Below are 23,934 nucleotides of genomic sequence, written 5' to 3' on the forward strand. Positions count from 1 at the left end.
CAACCTTGCTTTCTTTTACCTTTAACATCAGGGTCAGCTTTCCCTTTAAATGTGTCTTTTGAAGTCGGGCCTGTAAACACAAAGCTTAGCAATTGCCGCAGAACATTTTTTTTTTACGATTGATTGCATTGACTAGCTACATTGTACAATTAATCGTGAAAATCAAAAGTATGATTAATTGCTAACCTTTGCGTTACAGGAACCAGGTGTTGGGTTTATCCGAAGAAACAGTAATAGTGAGTATGGTTTCACAAATTTACAAAGGTGCAAGGACATGATTATTCCAAAGTCATATGTGTGTCCATTTGTCAATGCTGATATTTCAAGAATATGATTTGATGATTTTGTGAGACTAGGTCTTTTCATTTATATTTTTTTAGCCAAGAAAAATTAATGTCACAAAGGGAAGGGATTGGATTCCCCATTCTCTAATTATAGTTTGCCTTCACGTATATAGGATATTACACATTTTTGTAGATATCTTTAAACAAGTATTTACCTGAAACCTACATATCGTCGGCGGTCATCCGGTGTAAACCCATTTCATAGAAAATCGACTTAACAGTTTACTCCTATTTTCACACTTAGTTCCCCAGCCTTACAACTTATTCTTGTGCTAGAAAAATACATTGTTGCAAAGACCAAGAAAATTGTTTGGCATTGGCATCTTTATTTTAACACAAAACTAAGGATGCTAAAAGAGCTACATGCTTGTAATTTCGGTTTGAGCGGCTTAGATTTTCCCTGTCCAAAACCGCCATAGGAAAAAGCGATACAATGTTTTGACTGACCAGGATTTCAATACACGCGGTCAGTCAAAACATTGTATCGCTTTTCACGTGCAAAGTCAATGCAGTGCCCAGTGCTTACTGCTCGCATTGAAATTGTGGTTAGTCAAAGCGTTGTATCGCTCTGTTACAGTACATGTTTCCAATGGGATTTGCACATTTTATTGAAAATTTTGTATGGCATCACCATAAAAATCCTCTCATATCCCAGAAAATAAAATAAATTGCTGCCTAGAAATTTAGTTATGAATAGAGTAGGACTTATACTTTCATTTTCTGCAAAAATCTCAAAATCAATTTTTTGACCAAAATTGACTGCTATGAAGGTTTGGATGACCACCGACGATATATACATATATAGCATAGATAGGAAACTAGTTTAACAAGCTCATGAAATGATATGTGACTTTAATAAATCTCTTATTTAAGTGATTATTTCTATATTTTTCTGAATTAAATTGTGTGTGGTATTATGCTCAAAATGTGCGAGTGGGTCATGTGATTTTTATTTCCTTCTTGTAAAATTTGTTATGTGTGACTGTATTTCTTAGAAATAAGTCTTTACTATCATGAATAAATTGCATTGAACATGATTTTGAAGATGAATTCAGTTCAAATTTTTTTTTCATGTTTTTTTAGAGGAACAAGCTGTTGTATGTGTTAATGCATAAATTATGTAAAGTACAATCAGTAATCAAAAGTGGTTTAACCATGGTACCAATTGTTATATTTGTTATGTTTTGTCTTCGTTGAAAAAAATGATACTTTCATATTTGTTTTACACAAATACTTGGTATTATTCATTCATAAAATTAGCGTAGGATTTTTAAAGTGAATACATGTAGTGAAACAGCAAGCGACATTGAGGTTGATCCAAACACTAGACTCTGCCTATGCACCAATGTACCTATTCACCTTTATTTTTCAATTATTGTGATACAAGATTCCAACGACGATATAACATGATCCATGATAGTTGAAGAGCTAGGACATTCAATCAAGGTGCCATAAATGTAGGCTAAATTCTTATATATTACAATGGTATAGTTTGGCAATGCAATAGTAACATTGTTTCTGCATTATTTACCACTTTACCTGGGTTGCAGGTTATTTTGAACAACGTTCAGAATATCAAACCACCTGATGATTAGTCAAACCAGGGCCCCGTAACACAAAGGTTTGCAATCAATCGCTAAATACAAATGACCAATCAAGATCATCTTGCATGCGCACTCTGTTTAATATACTGACTGGGAACCAATCAGTACGGTTCTTTCATATTTGCAATTCATCGCTAACCTTTGTGTTACGGAGCCCAGGATTAAATACTCATCAGTTTGTATATTCCGAAGGTTCATTCATTTGTCCAAAGTTTTTTTTTTTTTAATTAAATATGTTATTTGCATTGTTAATCTGTAGGTTCAATTGTCTGACATTAGTTATTACAGAGCTCCATGAGCAGATCTGCCAACTACTTCTTTTTAAAAGGAGTTAATCCTTTTGGGGGAAATTTTTGATGTACATTATATCACATATAGGGAAAGAAAGCTTTTTTTGTCCAGATATTATGTACAGCCATCTACGACTCCTATTTTTTAAATGAATCATCCTATTCTGTATGGTAACAGGTTTGTAGGCCTGCATTAATTAGTTCAAAGATTCTATAATCCTCATCAAATTAATCAAAGTTTTGTGTTTTCAAATAACGAACATTAGGAAAAGTGGGTGCATAGTTATCAGTGTTATAAGAAATATAGAAAAAAGGTGATTTTTGTTTCCTTGGGGCCGTTTCATGAAGCTGTAAGTAAGTTAAGAGCAACTTTAAGAACGACTGCTGATCCTTTCTTATCCACTTAACCATCGCTAGTGAATGTATCATTTACCCCAAGAAAGGATCACCAGTGGCTCTTAAAGTTGCTCTTAACTTATGAACAGCTTTATGACACACCCACCAGATTCTTGTTCCCAACATTGTGCATACCCAGTAACTTTGTTACAGTGAAAATAGAGTGTTGCAATAATATGTCTGTTTAATGTAACTATGTAGTTTTTCAACATTCAGTTAGAGGATTTGATTCTATGTAAGCACTTGAAAGAGAAGTATTATTAAATGTATATTGTGATCAATAAATTTTTTTTATTTCTCTGCTATGAAAATTGTTGCCGTCTTGTCTTTATTTCAGTTAAGAGTGTTTGCGTCTTTGTTACACATATCTTGCCAAGGGAAATTTTAATTCCCCAGCCACATTTTATTGTATGAGATTGCTTTGTATTTTCAGGAATTAATATAAGAATGAATAAATTGTACAAAACTGAATTCATTGCCAATGCTTCGGGCTTAACGGGGAAAGGGCATAATAGTATCAGTAACCATGGTAATAGGGGAACAGGGTACATTAGTATTTTGGCACATTTTGCTTCATAAGTAACCTATAATGTATAACAAGTTGAGCATCTAAATTCTTTAATAGTATTAGGCCTCGATAAAAGTAATGAGGTATTGGACAGAATTTCCAGGTTTCAGTATTTATGCAAATAATCATCTAGAAATATGTGAATTTAGATGTTAGCTAAAATGTAGGTAACTTGGGCGGAAATAGAAGGGGCGGGGCAGTCAATTTATGCACCATGGATGGATGCACCAAATGAGATGCATCCTAAACTTGGATGAAGCTCTTCGATCGCCCACGATCGCGATGCAGCTGCGCCAGCACTGATTTGTTAAAGATCGTATAACAAAGAGATGCCTAACTTCTGTTTAGAGGAGTCGCGATTGTGTACAGTGATTGCTCTTGAATTACTGGTATGATACATCTAGACATGACAAATATGTCATATGGCAGGCCTATTATCTTATAAATGTCCAGTTGTTGGACGACTGAATGGTGTTCAAAACTAATTTCAAGGTGTGTGTAAAGTACGTGACCGACAGAAAGCTTTCAAATATTACAGTAACGTTGCGAGAAAGAAGAGGAGATAAGCCCAAAAACGAAATTAAAAAAAAATTAGAAAGTTGATATATCACAATGAGCAAATGTGGATCAAATAGTTAAAACTGATTTGAGATGAATAAAGGAGCCTTGTATGAAATGCATTATATGACATCACAAATATGAACTTCGCAAAACCAAATAATCGTGGAATTATAGATCTGTTTCCTCCGAATGTGTATGTTTCCGAAACCATCAGAATTTAAGAATAATTATGAGCGAGCAAATGAAGAGAATAAGTAATTCACTGCGCCGTCGATCTCCGCCGACTGTAAGGCGTGCTGAGCTACTGTAACGTGGGGCTGGGGTCAGACGGCGAACATCCCTACGATTTTCAAGCAGTGGCAAAAAATTGAAAAAGAAGCCGGGAGAAAAGAAAAGCAGAACTTTCAAGAAGAGCAAAAAAGGGCCCTGAGCCTTGTAAGTCTATAATACTCCTATAGGTGAGAGAGAGAAAAAAGTTATTCACTACCATATCGATCGCTACCCCCCCCCCCCGCCCCATCAAAATCCCTTTAATGAAGGTCCCGCCTAATATGGAGAACAAAAGAAATAAAAAGGATTCTTGGTATTGTTGCAGGCGGCGTTATACTATTTTTGTGGGGGGGGGGGGGTGAGGGGACTTAATTCTGGTGGCTTTAGAAAATATTGACGTTGGTTTATTCACTACGATGAAAATGGCCTATTGTGGGTAGCCCGCCAAGTAGCTTGTTCCTCCCCTGTAAAAAAAAAATGCTGAAAAACGTATGCGAGGGAGCATAGCGACCTAGAGCCACCCAAAAAAATTTGCTTGCTTGTCAAATTTTCTTTGTGCATAAATCACCATTAATTGAGAGTGGACATCTTATTTTTATTCCATTTTTCCGTGGGTGGGGGCTTGTTAATTTTTCCCCGTACAAAAATACGCCCCCCCCCCCTGATTTGGAGCAATTTATTTTGAACTTCCAAATATATTTTCATCTGCAACACCGTTACTAAAAATGGGACAGTCTGCAAAAAGAACAAGTGACGATGGCTGCATTCATCCTGGATCGTCCACATTGAGAGTATTGTAGAGAATAGAGTCAAGTCACATGTTAGTGGGGCGGGAGCAGGGAGCTGAAAATATTAGGGATGCGGCAAACACAATATTTATTGATTTGCCCTGCCCATCAAGTTTTACAAATTGAAAATTTTGTAAGATGCAATGCTAAAAGTATTTGAAATAGTATTTAAAAGTATAAAACCATCAGTCTTCAAATATGATGAAAAGACTATTAAATATGCAAAATTGTATTTTTTGTGCCCAATATTCTGTATCATAATTTTGCAAGCAGAGCGCGCCGAAATTTTTGGTCATTGTTTTTACTCCTATACCCCCAAAACATGGATCGACACCCCTGAATCTATTAAAGCTAAAAGAGCATTTATTAAACGTACTGGATTTAGATGTTATTTTGCAAGGGAGTGTGAATTAGCGGCCAAACGAGAATTTTTCGTATTTGGAAAATGATAGATTAAAAAAAATATTTTGGGAACTTGACGACATGAATGGAACATTGCATTATCTAACACATAAACGCATAGGGCCTACATAATAGGCCCTGTATAAATCTATTTTTTTTTTCTTGAGGTCGATTTTTTTTTGGGGGGGTGGGCTCAAGCGATTTTCTAATCAATCTATTTATTTATTTTACCCATTCATTCATTTCATTTATTATCATTATTGTTATTTTCATTTATTTATTTATTTATTTTTATTTATTTTTTGGGGGGGGGGCTTTATTCCCCAAACCCCCTCCTAGAATTAACCGCGCCTGCTTTGCTGATTAATGAAAGATGATTGAAAAGTTTGTTCATATCAATGTTCTTTTTTTCGCAAGCACAGAGGGTATCACCCCCCCCCCACTCGCCCTGGGGTAAAAATAGGTGGGGGCTGGGAGACATGCATGGGACCCCTGTTTTCAAAGGACCAAGAAAAATAAAGGAGAAATTAAGAAGAAAAGAAGAACCTCCTCATATGTATTCATTAATGTTGCCTTATATGATTTGAACCATGCCCCTCTGATTGAAAGGCGAGAGACATGTTGAAACTGGAAAATAAATGAGTTGAACTGAATTACTTTTACTTGATCAAAATCGAATTGACTTGAAAATATATTCGGACCCCGCCCCGTAAAAGATACTGTACTACCGATCTTGTCATTGGAAATGACCGAGTTCAGTCTCTCGCATAGTTCATTCTCATGATATTTTTTGAGGCGCCGCGACGTCGACCAGCTGGAAAGGAGTGACGGTATTTTCATCTTTGTTCATGTCGTTTCATTTTAACCAGGCTTCATTTTACAAACCGAGTCTCAGGAGACCATAGATGAGCTGAAATTTGAGAGAACAATTAGAATTTAGTGCTATAGATGGGTTTGGGAGTTGAGTGATTGTGAATTTTTGTCTGCATCTAGCAGAGACAGCAGAGCCAGAGCGCATTTGGAGTGCCAGATAAGCCGGGAGGAGCGGCATAGCTAACTTCGTTTGAGTCTAGATCTACTGACTTGGCTGAGCAGAGCCAGAGCCTCGCGCCTAACTCAACTGCTGAACAATCAATTTCGAATTGGTGAGTGAGATGATAAAAAAGAGCAAACATGTCGCCGACCCGAAACCAAGCCATTATTCCTTATTGAACAATCAGTTATATTACTGTTTGTCTTGCTTGATGAGATGTTGCGCCATTGGATTGGGGTGTCCAAACTTCGTGCACTTTTCAAAAATATTCATCAGGCTTAATTTTGTTCACAAAATATTCATAATTTATACAAAACCAATTCAAGAAATAGTAACCATATTGACGGCAAGATTGTAAACTATAAAATCATGGACGAAAATATAAAGTAGGTCAAGGGAATTCGCCGGTATCGCGATCTCAAAATTCTATTCTGATCGGCGAATGTGGGCTGTGCTGGAAAACCGTTCAGAATAAGTGTGACCTAACTTCGCGCACCAAAGCTTTTGTTGAGATTTAAACAAACACTCAAGCTCAAAAAGTGAAATATTTTTAACAGATTGATGGCAAAATGCTATAGAATCGGTTAGTACCACATTTAACTCACATTTTTGATGATATCTGCTTGCAAAATGGTGATATCGTGATGCTTGTTGATTTCTTCAAAACGGGCGCTAGCGATGACAAATTTGCCGATCTTTTGCCAATATTTTCATGAATACTGAACTCATCGTAAAGAAACTTTCACCAAAGGGTAATTTTAGGTCGCTTTTCATGTTGATGATGTCAGATTTTATTAAAGGATATTGGCTAGTTTTTGAGATAATTACCGTCCGCGAAGTATGGACACGCGCGAAGTTTGGACTCACTGCCATACTTACCCAAAAATACATGTAGGCCTATACCAACAGATGACGTTAATTTTTTCAACTGTTTGAATTTCTGTGATTTTTGCTCTGTTTTTGATGGATTGTAGATCTATGCAGGTCTAGACTTGTTGATCAGGTCTGTATTTCACTTGGAAGAGCCTATTAAATTTGTGTTAAGTGTTTACTCGGGCCTTGCAAGTTGTACACGTAATTAGCCTGGAGGCGTCTGGGCAGTGAAAGTCATAAAAAAAATATACTATATACGTATGGTCACTTCCCACTGGCGCCTGGGATCCCTACCTATATTTCCCCACATACGGGTACAAAACCAGAAACTTTCGCCCCCGAGAATTCTACTTTCCCTCTAAAAGATCTAGCCCTAAAACATGTACATGGGGTCCAACTTCATTTCCAACATTTCTGCGATATTGATCATATTTTTAAAGAAGAATTCATTAAAAAAAACGAGAAATTTGTTATGAAAAGATGGGAAGAGCTTACGGCCGTGTTTACATCGCCATCTTGATTACTTTGTCTTCCGCTTGGCGACAGCACGCAAAGCGATTTGCGTATAAAAAGACAAGCGGAAGACAAAGAAATCAAGATGGCGACGTAAACACGGCCGTAAGCTCTTCCCATCTTTTCATAACAAATTTCTCGTTTTTTTTAAAGTACACACACGAAGAAAATTCACGAAAGTGATGATTATAGACAAAATATATATGGATGAAAAGGTATTGTCTTTTTATACACAAATACACTGTATGTCACTAAAAAGTCTTATATAGATGTCGTGGAAATGCAAGAAATGAAATTATTAGACACCCTTCTCAGCCCCCAGACCGACAATCGCGCAGCCGAAAACGGTCGAGAATAACATTGACGTCACCCAATCGACCAACTCATCATCTCTCTGCATCATGCACTGAGTCACCTTACTGACCTGTTCAATATCTTCAGAATTTATCGTTTTCTTCATGTAATGTGATATTCAATTTCTGTTTTTTACAACTTCAGACCAAACGTGAATCAGAACTGTGTTCCTTTGCCAGTTTTTATTGAATTGTGAAATGTAAAGACCAATTTTGTCCACTGCAGTCGTCGTCGTGTTGCTCCACTCCAGTCAGTCAGTCAGTGAGTCGCTACCCAAATAAGTATAGAATCTAATCAAGAACTTGAAAATCAAAAGCAGCAATTAAGAAGTAAGGTTTAATAAATACAAGACTGAATAGAATCTCACATGAAAATAAGGAGAATAAAGGGCTAGTTTGAATGGGGAAGGAATATAATTTTAAAAAAAAATCCCGAACCAAAAAAAATCAAAGAGTTTCGAACCAGGATCCCCGCACTCATAAAAAACCAACATGCTTACAGATTTGTCCATAGACCATGTCTCTAACTTTCCGGGTTCATAATGATATATTTAGCAAAGTGCGTTCGCTGAGCTTGCCTCGCAATGCTTCGGCAATCCAACTGCAATGCCAATCATTTCGCGATGGATATTGCCGTGTTTTTTGTGGTTCCTGAACATGCTACATAATTAAATTTCATAATTTGTGTTCAGTCGTGAAGACGAATGTCTATGCTTTATATTGATAATAATATCGATGTGGTGCAAGCGTGATTTCTAAGTGAAAATATGCTTTGTTTATTCACGTATATTTCTTGAAAACAAATAATTTAAGCTAAATATCGGTTACCAAAATTTGTTAAATGTGCATTTCATTTTACTGTTCAGAAAATTCAAACTTTCATCTATGTAATAAGACCAATCTTGAGAGGAATAAACAATTCTAAGGGCGAAAAATGCTGATTGGAAAGAATAAACAATTCTAAGAGCAAAAAACGCTGATTGGAAAGATTTCTTCAAATCAAATCAAATACAAATCGTGGCCAACCAAAGAAATATAGTGGAACCATCTGAGTGACTTATCAACAAACAGGTTGTCCATTGACAGACTTTACCTACATTTTACAGTACGACTAGATGTTGTGGCATGTGTGTGTAATCCAAGCTCCACATGGGAGAAGTTACAATTTTGAAGCACAGCTTCAAGGTTCAAACCCTGGTCACAATTATTGGATTGTGATGTTAAAGGTCGGTCCCAGAAGTAAATCAAATATGTTGGTCTGTGAAAACTGCACACACCCCTTCTAATCATCCTTGTGCCTAGTCTGCAGGCACAGACCCTGTTGAAACTTTGATAACAAGTGGCTCTTCACAGAAGACTAGTTTTAGCACTGTTACATGTACAGTAATGTATGCTGCTTATTAAGACCCTTTATTATTACTGTAGTGAGGGGTTTCCAACTTTACAAAGCAGACTAGTAGATCCCTCATCCCATATCCCAATCCAGAAAATAGGTACATGTACCAGTACAAGTTATCTTCTGCAACAGAAATTGCTATGTTGTACATGTAGTCCCCAATTTCTGTGATGCACTAAAACAGAAAACAAAAATAATGGGATTGTGGAAGAACAGAGAATTTACAAATTATACGAATGGAAAACCCATTTTTTCCAGGCCAGGAGATTTGAGTTTGAAAGTAAAAGTGGTCATCATGAAAATCAGTGAGAATTAAAAAGTACATGTACTATAAAACTGCATTTGTACGTGACTTTCCATGGAACCTGTTTGCAGTTTTGAACAATTATTTGTCAAGCAGCATGGATTTGTAAACCTGCGCAAATTATAAGATTTGGATGCTAACAACACCAAGTGACAAAGAATAAACAGAAAATTTGGGTCTATTCTTTGTACATATGTAAGTTTGATTGTGTAATAACTTTATAGTCCAGAATACCCCTTTTGCTCCAATGAAGCTGTTTCATTTTATTGATGTACACTGTAGGAAATCAATTGGAGTGAGTAACATTTTAAATTTTACATGTACCTTCATAAATTCAAAACCCTAAAAATGGAATGCTTTTCCCGAGTCACTCCAAGACCTCCCTAATATTTCAACAGAAAATTACACTCACAGAATACAGAATATTGATATTTTGATAATTACCCATTTAGCCCTTGAAATTAAAGTTATTCATGTACCCCCAATGTACCCCCAATTCAGCAATCATCCCAATGAAAATAAAAAGATAACATTTTGTAGGAAATTCACATTCCATATAGATACCCTGATTTGAACCCCCAAGGAATTATCTCATTCATGCCTAGATGCCATTTTGTAAAGCCGTGGCTGTGTATCTGAGCAATCATGTAGGCAGGGAACTCCCACTTTCCTGATGTACATGTACATGTAGGTAAATGAATATTTTTTTGTGTGTGTATGTGGGTGGACTGTTCAGAACATTTTGTGTGAAATTTTGAACAAATGAAATTCTGGGTGTTAAAATTCAAGGGGAAGTTCACCCTGACAAAAAATTTATTGTATTGAATAGCAAAAAAATAATATAAAAATATTGCCGAATGTTTGAGAAAAATCCATCAAAGAATAATAAAGTTATTCGAACTTCAATTATTTGAATTGTGACTTCATATTTCTACATACATGTATCAAATGGTAAAATATCTATGAGATGTTATTTTCTCAGAAAATTGAAAATGGTTTTAACTGTATAATTCAGTATCAATAGACAAATCATTAAATACATGTACATGTTGTACATCCATTCCTGAAAAGAAAAAAATAAAAATAAGTCATCATGAACCATCAAAGAAAATTGAAATTTATGCATTTATTCCTTCATAACATATGGGGCAGCTGCTCGTTTATGTCGTCACAAATCCAAAATTTAAACTTCTAATAACTTTCTTAATTTTTAATGGATTTTCCTCACCTGCCTTCACCATTATTTTTCAATATTGTTTCTGCTATTTTTACAACAAACTTTTCTTTTGGGTGAACTTCCCATTTTTATTAGGGTTTTTATTATTATTTTTAGTTGCCCTCGATTTTGTGTGTGAATTCCTCCTTCTCTGCATTTGGGTTTATGTGCCTTTCCAAATATTCTACCCCAGTTGGACATTCTGAACAATATATGTATGCTTTTCAAACAGAGTTATGGTGCATGATGTATTGCAAATTGTTTAATTACGGTATAGGCCTTTCATCCCCTCATGATGTAGATTTATCCAAGGCTCCACATTAGTAAAGTACATTGCAGCCCGGTTCTTTCATTCAGTGTTAATTTACAGTGTACATGTACAATAGTACATACTAGAAGCATTTCAGAATCGACTGAAGGGATACATTTATACAGTTTCCTTCCCCTCTTTTAACACCTGAATTCCAGTATTTGTCGGCCTATTTCTATTTGATTTTCCTGTCAAGCTGTGCCGTTCTTTGAGTGCAAATCCCTGTCACTTGGTCGTGTGTATAAAGTATTGAAGCAGAACCTGCTTTGGGGTGAAGCTATTGTTATGGTGTGGAGGTGCATCTACATGTATGCATTGTTGCCTCAGGCCTTTGTCCAAATAGTCAGCAAAAATATGCGATCATTGTATACTAAAATAGCTAAACAGGTAGAATTAATAAAAGAGAACTTTGATTCCAATTTGGTTTTATACCATCAGCAATGGAACAAATTATCTGTTGGATAAATAGTCCAGGACTTGTCAGATAAAATGCATAGTAAAAAACAAGTCCTCTCCTGAAACTCATGGGAGTGAGGGTGTGGAGATTTTTGTACCCAGAACCTCCCAGTTCCCACTTGACATTTCATGTAATACAGGTATTTACATGTATGATGTGTTCTAATGATTTGCATGTTATTGTTTTTTGTAAAGGGGAGGGGGGGGGGGGGGAGTAGAGGAACGTGGCAGATTCCCTAATACATGAATGTCATATGTTCATGTCATTAGGGGTACTTTATGCGCATGTACATGAAATTGAGGAACTCTGTGTATCCGTAAATTCCCCTTTCACTCTTGCCACATGATTTCATTCTGGAATTGATCTTTAAACTTGTGCTGAGTAAAAGCCCCTTTGTTTTTAACACTGTACTAGGTACATTGACCTTGGAGTATCGGGGACCACTCACCAGTTGATCAATTCACTGTGTCAACATACAATGCACTAATAATTGCTATTGATTTTAAAGGGAGACGGACAGACGTCATAGGACAGACATCCTTACCTAAGGATTAAGACTACACAGACAGAGAGCAGGCTTGTTCTAAAAAGACACTAGGCAGGTAAGCTTTATGTACAGTATATTGTTTCTGTCTCTGTCTCTGTGCTGCTACAAGATTATCTTCCTTGCTAAATGATAAGTGTCCATCAAGTACTCGACCCATAACTATTAAACCACCTTGGACTAATACTTGCGTCATACATTAAAACAAGCCTCTCTTTTTAATCTGATCTGAACATCCTTAACCAAAAAAAAATATTTCTCAGAAAGATTATTCACACCAAACAGTAGTGAACCAATTTCATAAATAGTGGGGGTTGGGGAGGGGGCTCAAAATTTTGTTTGGCAAATCCTTTTTGGTAAAATAATAGGTACCACAGTTGTTGAAAAGAACTGATGGTATTGAGCTATGAAAATTGACAAGCAAAAGTAAATGTAAAAGAGTATTACAACAAATTATGTCATTATCTTCCAGAATTGTGGTCACAAAGACACCCAGGTAGTGGGGGGGGGATGAGTGTGTAGCAGGGGTGGGCACTTAGGGCCAAGTCCCATGTATCTCAGGGGCTACAGAACCAAAACTTTATAAAGTGACAATACATCACGTGGTATTCTGATAACTAAACCTAGGTTTATTCCTGTTCTAAACTAGATTAAATACTTTTATGAAATGCTGTGCTTTGTAATATTTCTTTCATACTCGTGGCAATTATGATGTACAGTGTATTAATTTGAAAAATTGATAGTAATTTTTGTTTTTTCATATTCTCCCATTTTATGACTCATTTAAATGCTTTGACAACATTTTGCAGGAGGATGTGATTAATTTTTAATTGAAGAATGAGTTGACAACTAACACTTCATAATGGTTTGGGTTCAGTCTGGATGTAACTTAACCCATGTTTAACTACCAGAATACATGTACCATCCAGTAGTTTTAAAGCATATACGGACCAAAAGCGCCATCTTTAGTTTAGTCCTCAACTAGTCATACCTGGCCAGTTTCCTGACCCATAAAGCTAGTGTAGACCCACTCGAATGATAACATGCTACTCAGAGCTACCAAGTCCCACGCATTATGCGTGAGACTCAAGCATTTCGGACTCTTGTTCATCCCCTCAAATCCCCTCAAATCTCTGTCTCACGCAACTATCCCCATATACGTTGTACACAATGTCTGTGATCTCACTCAGATTCACAGAAAATCTCACACATAGCTGGTCTTTGAACTTGGCATCTCTGGCTACTACTCAAGACATACTGCAATAATCATGATACCAAGTTACTTTTCCTCTCAAAACATTTTTGTTTCTCTATACAAATACAATTATAGGTCAATTCATTCTCTGTAGTATTTTAATAGTAGCTATCTGAAAACGTATATTTGAAGACTATGTATTTATAACACACAGTCAATGAGAAACCACACACAGTTAACTCCCCCTTTCAATAGCCAGACAGCCACTTTTAAAGATTTTATGGATTATGAATTTCTTTTAGTAGAAGTTGTTTTGAATCACACTTGTGGTACCATACAGGTACCAGAAAGAATCACAGCTAAGAAAATGCAAACTGTTCAGAGAGAGACAAAAAATAGAAAACCTGTTGTATGAGCTGTTTTTTCATAATTTTGCACATCAATACACTAGGCCTACCTGTATACGCTTCATATAATTTCATCAATACCAGCTTGATGAGAAATGACAGAAAGCATACATTACAAAGCTAAAATAGTGTGACAAAGTGTCACGTAATTCCTGGTAAAATGCCAATTTTATCACGCACCTGTCTGGTTATTATAAAATGTCATGGAGATTGGAGGATATTGATTTATTGAAAGTTCATATTATTTAAAGCACTTGTGATTTCTACAAGTGGTTTTGTTCATTATTCTTATGTAGCTGTAATACATTGTATGCAAAACATGTTCACAGTTGGGGAGAAAGTAATGTCAATAGTACACGTACATGTAGCTGCTTTTTTTTTTACAGGGGATACGAAGTGCAGCTATACATGTATATGCTTGGGTTTATTTTATATTCTTTATTATTACATGGGGGCCTTTGCATACAGCTACATGTACATGTACTGTATCATCTGTATGCTAACTTTCCATGAGGCTGAGAAATGTAATTCAATGGAAACTTTGTGATTGGCTGCTAAGCACCGTTACCATGGTAGTGTTATACATAGTTGTATTATAAACTCTTTAAAGGTCAAGTCCACTTCAGAAAAATGTTGATTTGAGTCAATAGAGAAAAATCAGACACGCAAAATGCTGAAAATTTCATCAAAATCAGATGTAAAATATGAAAGTTATGACATTTTATACATGTACATGTATGTATTTGTGCTTATTTTTAACAAAATAGATGTGCTAAATTTATTCACATGCAAATTAGAGAATCGAATATGTCCCTCTCTCACTTTTTCTTATGTTTTTTAGGGTTTGAATAATACAATTAATTTTTTTTACAGATTTTACAATAAGGACCAACTTGACTTTAATAAGGTCCTTAAAATACAATGGTAATTCAAATTGTTCAGGGCAAATTAAAACTTTCTGTCACAGGACAGTGAGGAGAAAACTATAATATTTCATATTTGATATAATATATACATGTACAAAACAATTAGTAAGTGATGTCATCAGTTCCCTTGCATAGCGATCAAGATGTGCATACAATGAACTATTTTGTGAAATTAAGCGAAACTTTGAAGTCATAACTTTCTTATATTACATCCGATTTTGATGAAATTTTCAGTGCTGTGCTTGTTGGATTTTCTCTTTTTTTCAAATCAACTTTTTTGTTGAGGTGGTCTTGTCCTTTAAAAATGGGCTGCATGGTCAGGAAGGGAACCTTTTTTTAAATCTACATGTATGACATTTTGATTGAAGAGATACTGAAATAAATGTTAGAAAAATCATTATTATTGAAATTAACAGTAAAGAATTTTGAATTCTCATTAGAATCTGACAAAACTCAATATAGAATTTCAAACTTATTAAAATTCATTGTTTTTGTAAACAGATACATGTACATACATGTACTCTATGTAGTCCATACTTTTCTTTTTGTATTATCAAATCTCCTTTCAGTTTTATTGGAAATGAAATAGGGAATAACAAATCATCTATGTAAAGGGATCGAGTATATGGATTACATAAAGAGCTGCGGAACCTTACTTGCTGCAAGTACATGTAATCATGCAATAAAGTTTCAAGAGGAAACTGAAAATTTTGATTTTGTAATAAGTATCACAAGCTTCCACACAATATATGTGGAATAAAAAAGTGATTAATTTTCCCTGGATAGCGTACAGCATTATAAAGCGTTGGTTTATCTATATGTATGACTGAAGACTGTGCACATTCGTCATTATCGCAGCAATTAAGCTTTATCTGTGGTGATTCCGACCTCCATGTACATGTACATGTAAAGGTCTTCAATTATGATTAGCCTACAGCATGTAGCTGTGAGAGAAAAAATATCTTATAGATCCTGAATAAAGATTAAACAATCCCTTTCAGATATTGATACTGCATTTCATTTATTTATTTTTCATTTTTTGTTTCATTCACATTGAAGAAAAGCAAAGAAGTGGAAAAAGAAGTTTGCCCCCCCCCACCAAAGAAAAGGGGGGAAAAATTCCATCAGCCTTACTGCCTCAGTAACAAATTTGAATTGAAATATTTAGAAGGAAAGTCCTTGCAGTTCTATGTAACTCAATGTTCTGGCCAATGTTCAAATATGGGCAGCAAGATATAATCCTGAGACATGCACAATATGAGATTATTGAGATCTTGTTATACAATATGATGGAAAATCATTCAGCGAAGCTCTCATCACCCTGATTCATGGCATTCCAGGAATAAGTGAGCTGCTCTCCTTACGCATGACATGGTATAGTGTGCAAGGTATAGGTATCACACAAAGAATGCTCTAAACTGAATCACATAATATGTTGAAGACGAACTGCAAGAGACCCATTCACAATGAAATAAAAATGTTTGAATACTTTAATGAGGATAATAAAATTTGTGATTTTCATATCGTTTGCAGTAAAAGCATGCAGGTAGGTAATGAAGTTGCTTGACCGACCTCATGGTTTGTCCTTTCAAGTAGGCCTTATCCCAAATCCCCTAAAAAACTTTACCTGTAAGTTAAGAATGACTGGTGATCCTTGTGGTAATATTCACCATTATATGTTCATTGTTGATTATTTTGCACATTAGAAAGGTTCAGTCGTTCTTAACAAACAGCTTTATGAAACACCCCCCCCATCATGTTCATGTTTGTATTGAAACTAATAAAAAATATATGGGAGCTCTGTGCAGATTTGCTCCTGAAATGCACCCAAAGCCCTAGAAATCTGACTCCCAAAAAAGAAAGCACATGAATAGGGATCAATCAATGCTGTAAACCTGTATGCAATACAGGGTAGAGGGGGTAGATATTCTCAAGGGAAAAAAAGTAAAGCCTTTAAATCTAGCATCGAAGCTGTATTTTCAAAAAGTGAAATTCCCAGGGTTGAATGCAGTTTTACCAGCTTCACATGTATAAAGATTTTTTCATTATATTTTAACATGTCACGCTACATATAGGCTCTAATGTACCCGGTACAGGTTTATGTACATACGACTGTATTGCATTTAAACACGCACAGTACATGTATGTGCACCTGCGAGTGTTATGGGGGTATTGGGTGTTCTCTGATTCTCTGTCCATTATGTGCATACATGAAGTGCCTCGCTGGAAGATGCTTGAACTTCACTCTAATGTTGCATACCCAAGGGCCTTTCAGTTTCAGACTTAAAGTTTAAAGGACAAGTCCACCCTAACAAAAACTTGATTTGAATAAAAACAGAAAAATTCAACAAGCATAACACTGAAAATTTCATCAAAATCGGATGTAAAATAAGAAAGTTACGGCATTTTAAAGTTTCGCTTCATTTCACAAAACAGACATATACAATACATGTACACATTTTGGTCGGTATGCAAATGAGGAACTGATGACATCACTCACTATTTCTTTTGTATTTTATTATATGAAACATGAAATATTTTTATTTTCTCATCATTGTCATGTGAAATGAAGTTTCACCCACCTGAACAGGTGGAATTTGTGCTTTAGGCAAGGAGGTCCTAATCGTCAATTTGTAAAAATTGAAATATTGTATAATTCAAACAATAAAAACAAAAGAAATAGTGAGTGAGTGACATCATCGACTCTCTCATTTGGATGTAACTGGCTCATTCATGTAACTATTTTGTTAAAAATAAGCAAAACTTTGAAATGTCATAACTTTCTTTATTTTACATCCGATTTTGATGAAATTTTTAGCATTGTGCTTGTCTGATTTTTCTCTATTGATTCAAATCAAAATTTTTCTGAGGTGGACTTGACCTTTAAGGAAGACTTGGAGGTTGAAGTTTTCAGATGCAGTTGCTCACTTGTGCTTTGAGATTGAGTTTCATTGTCTTCCAATTATTGCTAAATGCTTCAAAATTGAAATACTATTTCTTGTAAATTATTCCAATTGCTATACCTACAGTCGGCCTGCACATGTACATGTACCTTCTTTGAATCGTGTGTGTGTGTGGGGGGGGGGGGGTAGATGGCAATGACTACCAATACATGTAGCTCTGTCAATCAGTAATCATGGGAAGTCAAACTTGATATATGATTTTACATACATGCATGCCTTGATTTGAGAAGAAAAAGAAGAAGGAAAAAAAACCTGACTTCTCTATTAAAATCTGAAGTGGGTGAATTTTATAGGATCTCGTATTTTCAATGTTTGGGCTTGTACATATCTAGATTTCCAGAGTACAAAGAAAGGGGGATTCTGAAGAGAAAGGCCAACGAAGAGATAATTGAAAGTCGAAGAAGAAAGAAAACGGAGGTTTTGAGACAGGTACATTCAAACGCTTTAATACAGTGGACTTGCCCTTGTGCAAATTGAATTTATGATGGCCTGTGCAACACCTTTGACATGAATGTACTTGAAGATGATTTTTCTACCTTAAACAAGTTCAGTTAAGCTCAGGGGGGGGGGGGGTGAGGGGGTGTGTAACACCCACAAATGTATTTTTTTCAATGGTTCCCGGGGCTGTATACATAATATGTATGATGGGCACTGGGTTGAAGACAGACTGAATAATTTTATGAAATGGATTCTTGAATACCCATAATGCACCTCCCATATCCTTTCATCACTCTTGCCTCATTAGATTGTAAATTAGGTCAATGTAAAGTGCAAAGTTGGCATTTATTTGAACAGAGAACATTCACCATGGTAATGCCAGACGAGGGTTGGGAGGGAGCCATGGAGTGCTTGCATGGCCACGTTGGAGCAGACTCACTGCACACAACTCTATGCAATCATTATGAATCATCCTAGTAGTCTCTATTCACAGACCCATATCAGGAATGATGTATGCAATAGTGTCTGAAGTTGCAAACTACACAGTTTTGATGCTTATACCTCCAGTGGGCTTTGACTTCTAGCTGATCCCGATATTGCAAAAGTCCTCCTAATCTAGGGTCTTTTCCAGACTTCCGACCTATCACCATGAATGTTGAAACAGGGTCTGTGTTAGCAGACTCTGCACCTCCACTGCAAGTGCATGCTTTAATACATCTACATCTAAGTGAGATACATTGGTGGAATTGTCGAAATGTAAACAAAGCCCTCCACTCACTCTTGCTCACTATAAATCAGTGAGACATGAACAGCCGATCATTGGATAGATTGGATGTTACATGGTAGACTGAATATAATAATTAATTTAAAATCTAATTCAATCTATTGATCTCAAAGACTTGTACATGTAGCATGTGTGTAGTGTGCATGTACATATAGGGGGCATACATGACATTTACATTATACCATGTAGCTCTGTAGTGATGGGGTGGGATGTGCAGTAGTGAATAACAAAAATCTTGATCCAAATGAACCATATTTCTGTGCAACTTCTCCATCGAAACAGCTGCACTTTAGCACCAGTTGAAGTTGCTCAATTGTGCATCTCCCCCACCCCCCTTCCCCATTCTCCAGGTCCTAATCCCCCATCCATATTTACCATCATGTTCCCCTCCCAAGTCCACTTCCAATTGCCTTCCCCTGCAGGGAGGGGTGACAGTACTGTGCAGAAAGGGAGGCATAGGGCCACCCGCACCCCACCCTTTCCTCCACATGATTATTCAGAAGTTAAAAAAAACAGGTAGGAAGTAATACCATGGTCACATTTGTTCTACGGCGGCCGTACGGCGAGTCGAAAACAGCCGTTTTAACACTTTTTTGTAACAGCTACATATAGGTGGTTTGAATGAAAATTAATAAAATGACTGTTTTCGACTCTCCGTACGGCCGCCGTAGAACAAATGTGACCATGGTATAAGGGGAAGGAAGAAGGAAGATCTATGAGAGGTCTAGGTTAGTCTGCTGTGCAGACTCGTACTCGAGTTAAGGGTCTGAATGTGCAGCCTACTCATGCCTTGTGTACTGAAGGCCCTCTTGCTCAGGGTCTGCTTCATCTTTCGAATTAAAACAGCAAGTTTTGTACAGTATGTGCTAGTCTTTGCATAAAGACACATGCTGATTTCAATTAGGGTCTGTGCCTGCAGACTAGGTCTTGGTTGTGTATACTATAAGCTCTACCATTTTAAATGACATTCCCTTGATCAAAAAGCTGCTGCTACCCCTATTAATATGCATGCCAGTAGTGTTTATCTTTTAAAGGTCAAGTCCACCCTAGAAAAATGTTGATCTGAATCAGTGGAGAAAAATTTTATAAGCATAACGCTGAAAATTTTATCAAAATTGGATGTAAAATCAGAAAAATGTGAAATTCTAAAGTTTAAGTTTGCTTATCATTCTTCACAAAACGCTTATATGCACAACTCAGTGACATGCAAATGAGAGAGTCAATGATATCCATCACTCACTATTTCTTTTGTTTTTATTGTTTGAATTATACAATATTTCATTTTTTTACAGATTTGACAAACAAACTTTAATGGTTCATAAAACTTAAAAAAATATGGGAATACACATGTTCAGGGAGGAACCAAACTTTGTTTCATAGGAAAATAAGGAGAAAATTTGAATATTTTATATTTCATATACCCTGTATAATAAAGTACAAAAGAAATAGAGAGTGGATGATGTCATCACTCTCTTCATTTGCATACCATCCAGGATGTGCATACATGTACATGTAAATTGTTTTTGTGAAATGTAAAGCAAAACATTAAATTGTCATTTTGATGAAATTTTCCCCTTTTTACTCGTATTCAAATCAACTTCATGTTGGGGTGAACTTGTCCTTTAATATGCAGAAGTATATATACATGTACTACATGTTTCAAATGATAAATAAAGTACATGTATTATTATTCATGCACATGAACATACTGTATGAAGTGCATGTACATGTATTCGCCCAGGCACTCGATCAGATGTGAGTTTCTCCAAACAGTTTACATTGTACAGTGCGTATCAAAAAAAAGTTTACACTTTAAAAAAGCCCTGTGAATTAAAAAATATACAACATGTGGGTAATCTTTTCACATATAATTATGGGTTTGGGTCTCATCTATCCAATGAAGGTAAAAATTTTGACAGAATGTTACACTTGAGTGAGCACTGTCCATTTTTGTAAAGCTCGCACAAATCTGTTTGCGCAGAAATATTTGTTTTCACGCTGTGTCAAGGGGAAAGGGCGAAATCAAACTTACCCTTTGAAGCATTTCTCATAAATTTCCCCAGCACATTTAGCCAATTGAAATAAAACGGATACATTTAAGTATTTTGTAACAATTTTGCCGCCCAAATTTGAAATTTCAACACTTAGTACGCACAACAATTACCCTTTTTGTGCCAGCTGGATCTGAGGACATAACTGAATCTGAACAAAAGTTTATATCAGACATCTCCAGCATTTTTCACTAAGTTTTTAGCATTTAAAGTTGGTTTACATTTCATTTTCGTGTAATACCTGTTTCTCCACACTTTTCCCAAGCTTGGAAATGATTAACGAAATGAAAATCAAGCCTAAGCCTTTTCATGTAAATCACAGCTCAGTCTAAAGCAAATATCGTCACGATGGACTCGGTGTGTGGGGGAGTGGGATGGGGTGCAATGCACTCTTCGAAGTGTTTTGGGCAGGAAACAAGTATAAAATGGTAAAAGATATTTTCATATCAACTTTACTTGCTAATTTCCACGTGTTCTTCATGATTAACGTCTACTTTTATTCGCATAACTATTTCAAAGTTCAAAGTTCTGCGCAAATCATTTTTTACCAACTTTTCAAAAGTAAGTGGTGCTCACTCAAGCGGAAATAGTTTTCAACAGTTATATCGTCATTTGCTTAAATGGATCTGTACCAATTCTAAAATGTGGAAAAATCGTCAGGATATTGCAAATATATAATTTTACAGGATTTTTTCTAAGTGTAAACTTTTTTTTGATACGCACTGTATAGTCCTGCTGAAACTTGGATCATACATGTACATGAATCCCACATCATACATACACTCACATGCATGCGATGCACCCAGTCACCAGTATATTGTTTTTGACAAATGAGGGCAGTCTCCGTGTGTGTCTCCCTCTCGTCATATTAAAGCCTGTCATACCCGTGATGTAATCATTCCAATGAGTGAGTCAGGACAGCTCACCAGCCAGGCAGCGAGCGAGTAGTCAGTCATCATGCATCCAGGTTACATCGCGGATGATTAGGTTTTTCACCTTGCTTTGTCTCGATAGCATGATAACGCATCCAGACCAGGTCGGAGGACTGAGGATGAGCTAGAGAGGCTATCCCGCTGGGGATTTCACCTTATTATGAATCCCTGTTTATTATTATTACCATCATCGGAGTAGTAGTCGTAGCCTTCACCTTGCTTGTGTTTGTACATGTACATGTGATTCATGGGAGGTGCCCTTTGTGAATTCTTCTGACTGTCATCTTTGTTAATGTGAGTACATTTTCTGTACAACATCTTCTGTACATCAGGGAATATCATTTTACATTTATTGTCCTATTATTGTCACACATGTAACATACATGTACATAATTTGACAGCCCAATTCTGATTGAGAATGAGGTAACTAAAAGGTATCCTGCTGAATTTCTATTGTCACTGGAGGAATGTAACTTTAGCCTTCAACTGGTGTGGAGTACATACAGTAATGTATTATGATTGGGAGTGCCTTTTGTGAATGCACAATCTTCTCATTATCATCTCTATGTGACTCCTGTATGAGGAGTACATTCAATATTCATGTGAAGATGATTTACAAATTAGACGTATCTTCATTCATCCGGTGTTGGAGGATGATCATAATTTGTTGAGTTTGGTCCGATCCAGGGTTTCACCTTTATTATGACTCTGTTTGCTTGTGTATATTCATGTATCCACGGGAGGGTGCCATTTATTGGGTTTTGACTTTGATTGCTACATGTACAGTGTATTCTATACAATCTAGAATGATTACTGAGTGAAAATCTGAAATAAATAATTCAATAGTGAATTGATTGATTTGAAAAAAATGTTTGAGTACCGGTAGATCTTCATGTAGATGTACAGTGTAGAAGACATACTGTGAATGTTTAGATCTACATGTATGTGCCAAACGTACATCTTGACAGTGAATATGCAATCCCAGTGTAGGGACAGAAAAAAAAATAAAATATAAAGAGAAAAAATGCAGGAGGGGGGGGGGGGGCTGAGAGCAATATTGCCCCAGAAGGCCTGAGATTATCGAAAGTGCCCTTTAAAATTTATCTCCATTCACTTATAAATGTTGCTGGTTGTGGGAGTTCAGTGTACAGATGTACATGGAGATTAGGAAAAGTATGGTAGACCCTGAAATATATTGTTTTGCCTGAATATGATTCTTTCCCAATTACTAGCCTCAATACATACTTGTACATGAACACATACTACTGTATATTATTCACAGAGAGTCACCTCCATAATTCTCTTCTGGTTTAAACCAGACAAAAATGCATGTGACCCAAATGAGGTCACTTTTCAATGAATCACACATGAACATGGTTTTACTTTCTTTTCATGAACAATGCAGACTTTTAGGCATTTTTAATATCCTCTCACATCTACATGTACATGTACTGTATATTGGTCATACAGGATATCCAGTACGTACATGTAACAGATAAATTCCCTCTCAATCGGCTAATTAGCACACTTCATGTGGTGTCTACATGGTATGCACACTAATCATATTCATAATGCTTAAAGTGTGCCTTCATGTCTGTTTTTTTCTTCTGTTTTTATGATCACTCTTCATGCTGTGTAAATTTATTAAAGGAGCAAACCTGCAGCCTCTTTTATTAATCAATGCCTCTACATGTGCTCTAAAGATCAACGCAGTAGCTATCCTGTGCCATTGAGTAATATATGTAGATACCCAATTTTGAGTGGTCATGATGATAATTCATCACTATCAAAGAAAATACTTGTGATGGGTACATGTACAATTTTTTTCACCTGTTTCACAATATATGGCGTAACTCTGAAATTTCAAGGTTTTTATCTGTAGCATTCTCATTAAAAGCCACATTTGAAGATGCTTGGCATATGTATGAGTGCCCTCAATGAGTGCTACTGCGGGTAGAGCTATTATAATGTTCACTTTCCTTTTCAAACGAGTTCAACACTAACTGTCATGTTCAG

The 23,934-nt window shown here is 36.1% G+C and overlaps 1 protein-coding gene across 2 annotated transcripts in view; it reads left to right on the top strand.

The window, feature by feature from the left end:
- The first annotated feature begins 6,013 nt into the window (after positions 1–6,013).
- LOC121430801 (kelch-like protein 38) overlaps positions 6,014–23,934 on the top strand; it is a 35,093-nt gene continuing 17,172 nt past the window's right edge. The window contains exons 1-2 of one of the 2 annotated variants that reach the window (XM_041628208.1): positions 6,014–6,368; positions 12,187–12,280. The gene's annotated coding sequence lies outside the window, so the exon portion shown is untranslated. Of the gene's footprint in view, positions 6,369–12,186; positions 12,281–21,809; positions 22,213–23,934 lie in introns of those variants that run through there. The other variant, XM_041628209.1, reaches the window with a different exon arrangement.

Source organism: Lytechinus variegatus, chromosome 17, assembly GCF_018143015.1.
Source record: "Lytechinus variegatus isolate NC3 chromosome 17, Lvar_3.0, whole genome shotgun sequence".
Lineage (NCBI taxonomy): Eukaryota > Metazoa > Echinodermata > Echinoidea > Temnopleuroida > Toxopneustidae > Lytechinus > Lytechinus variegatus.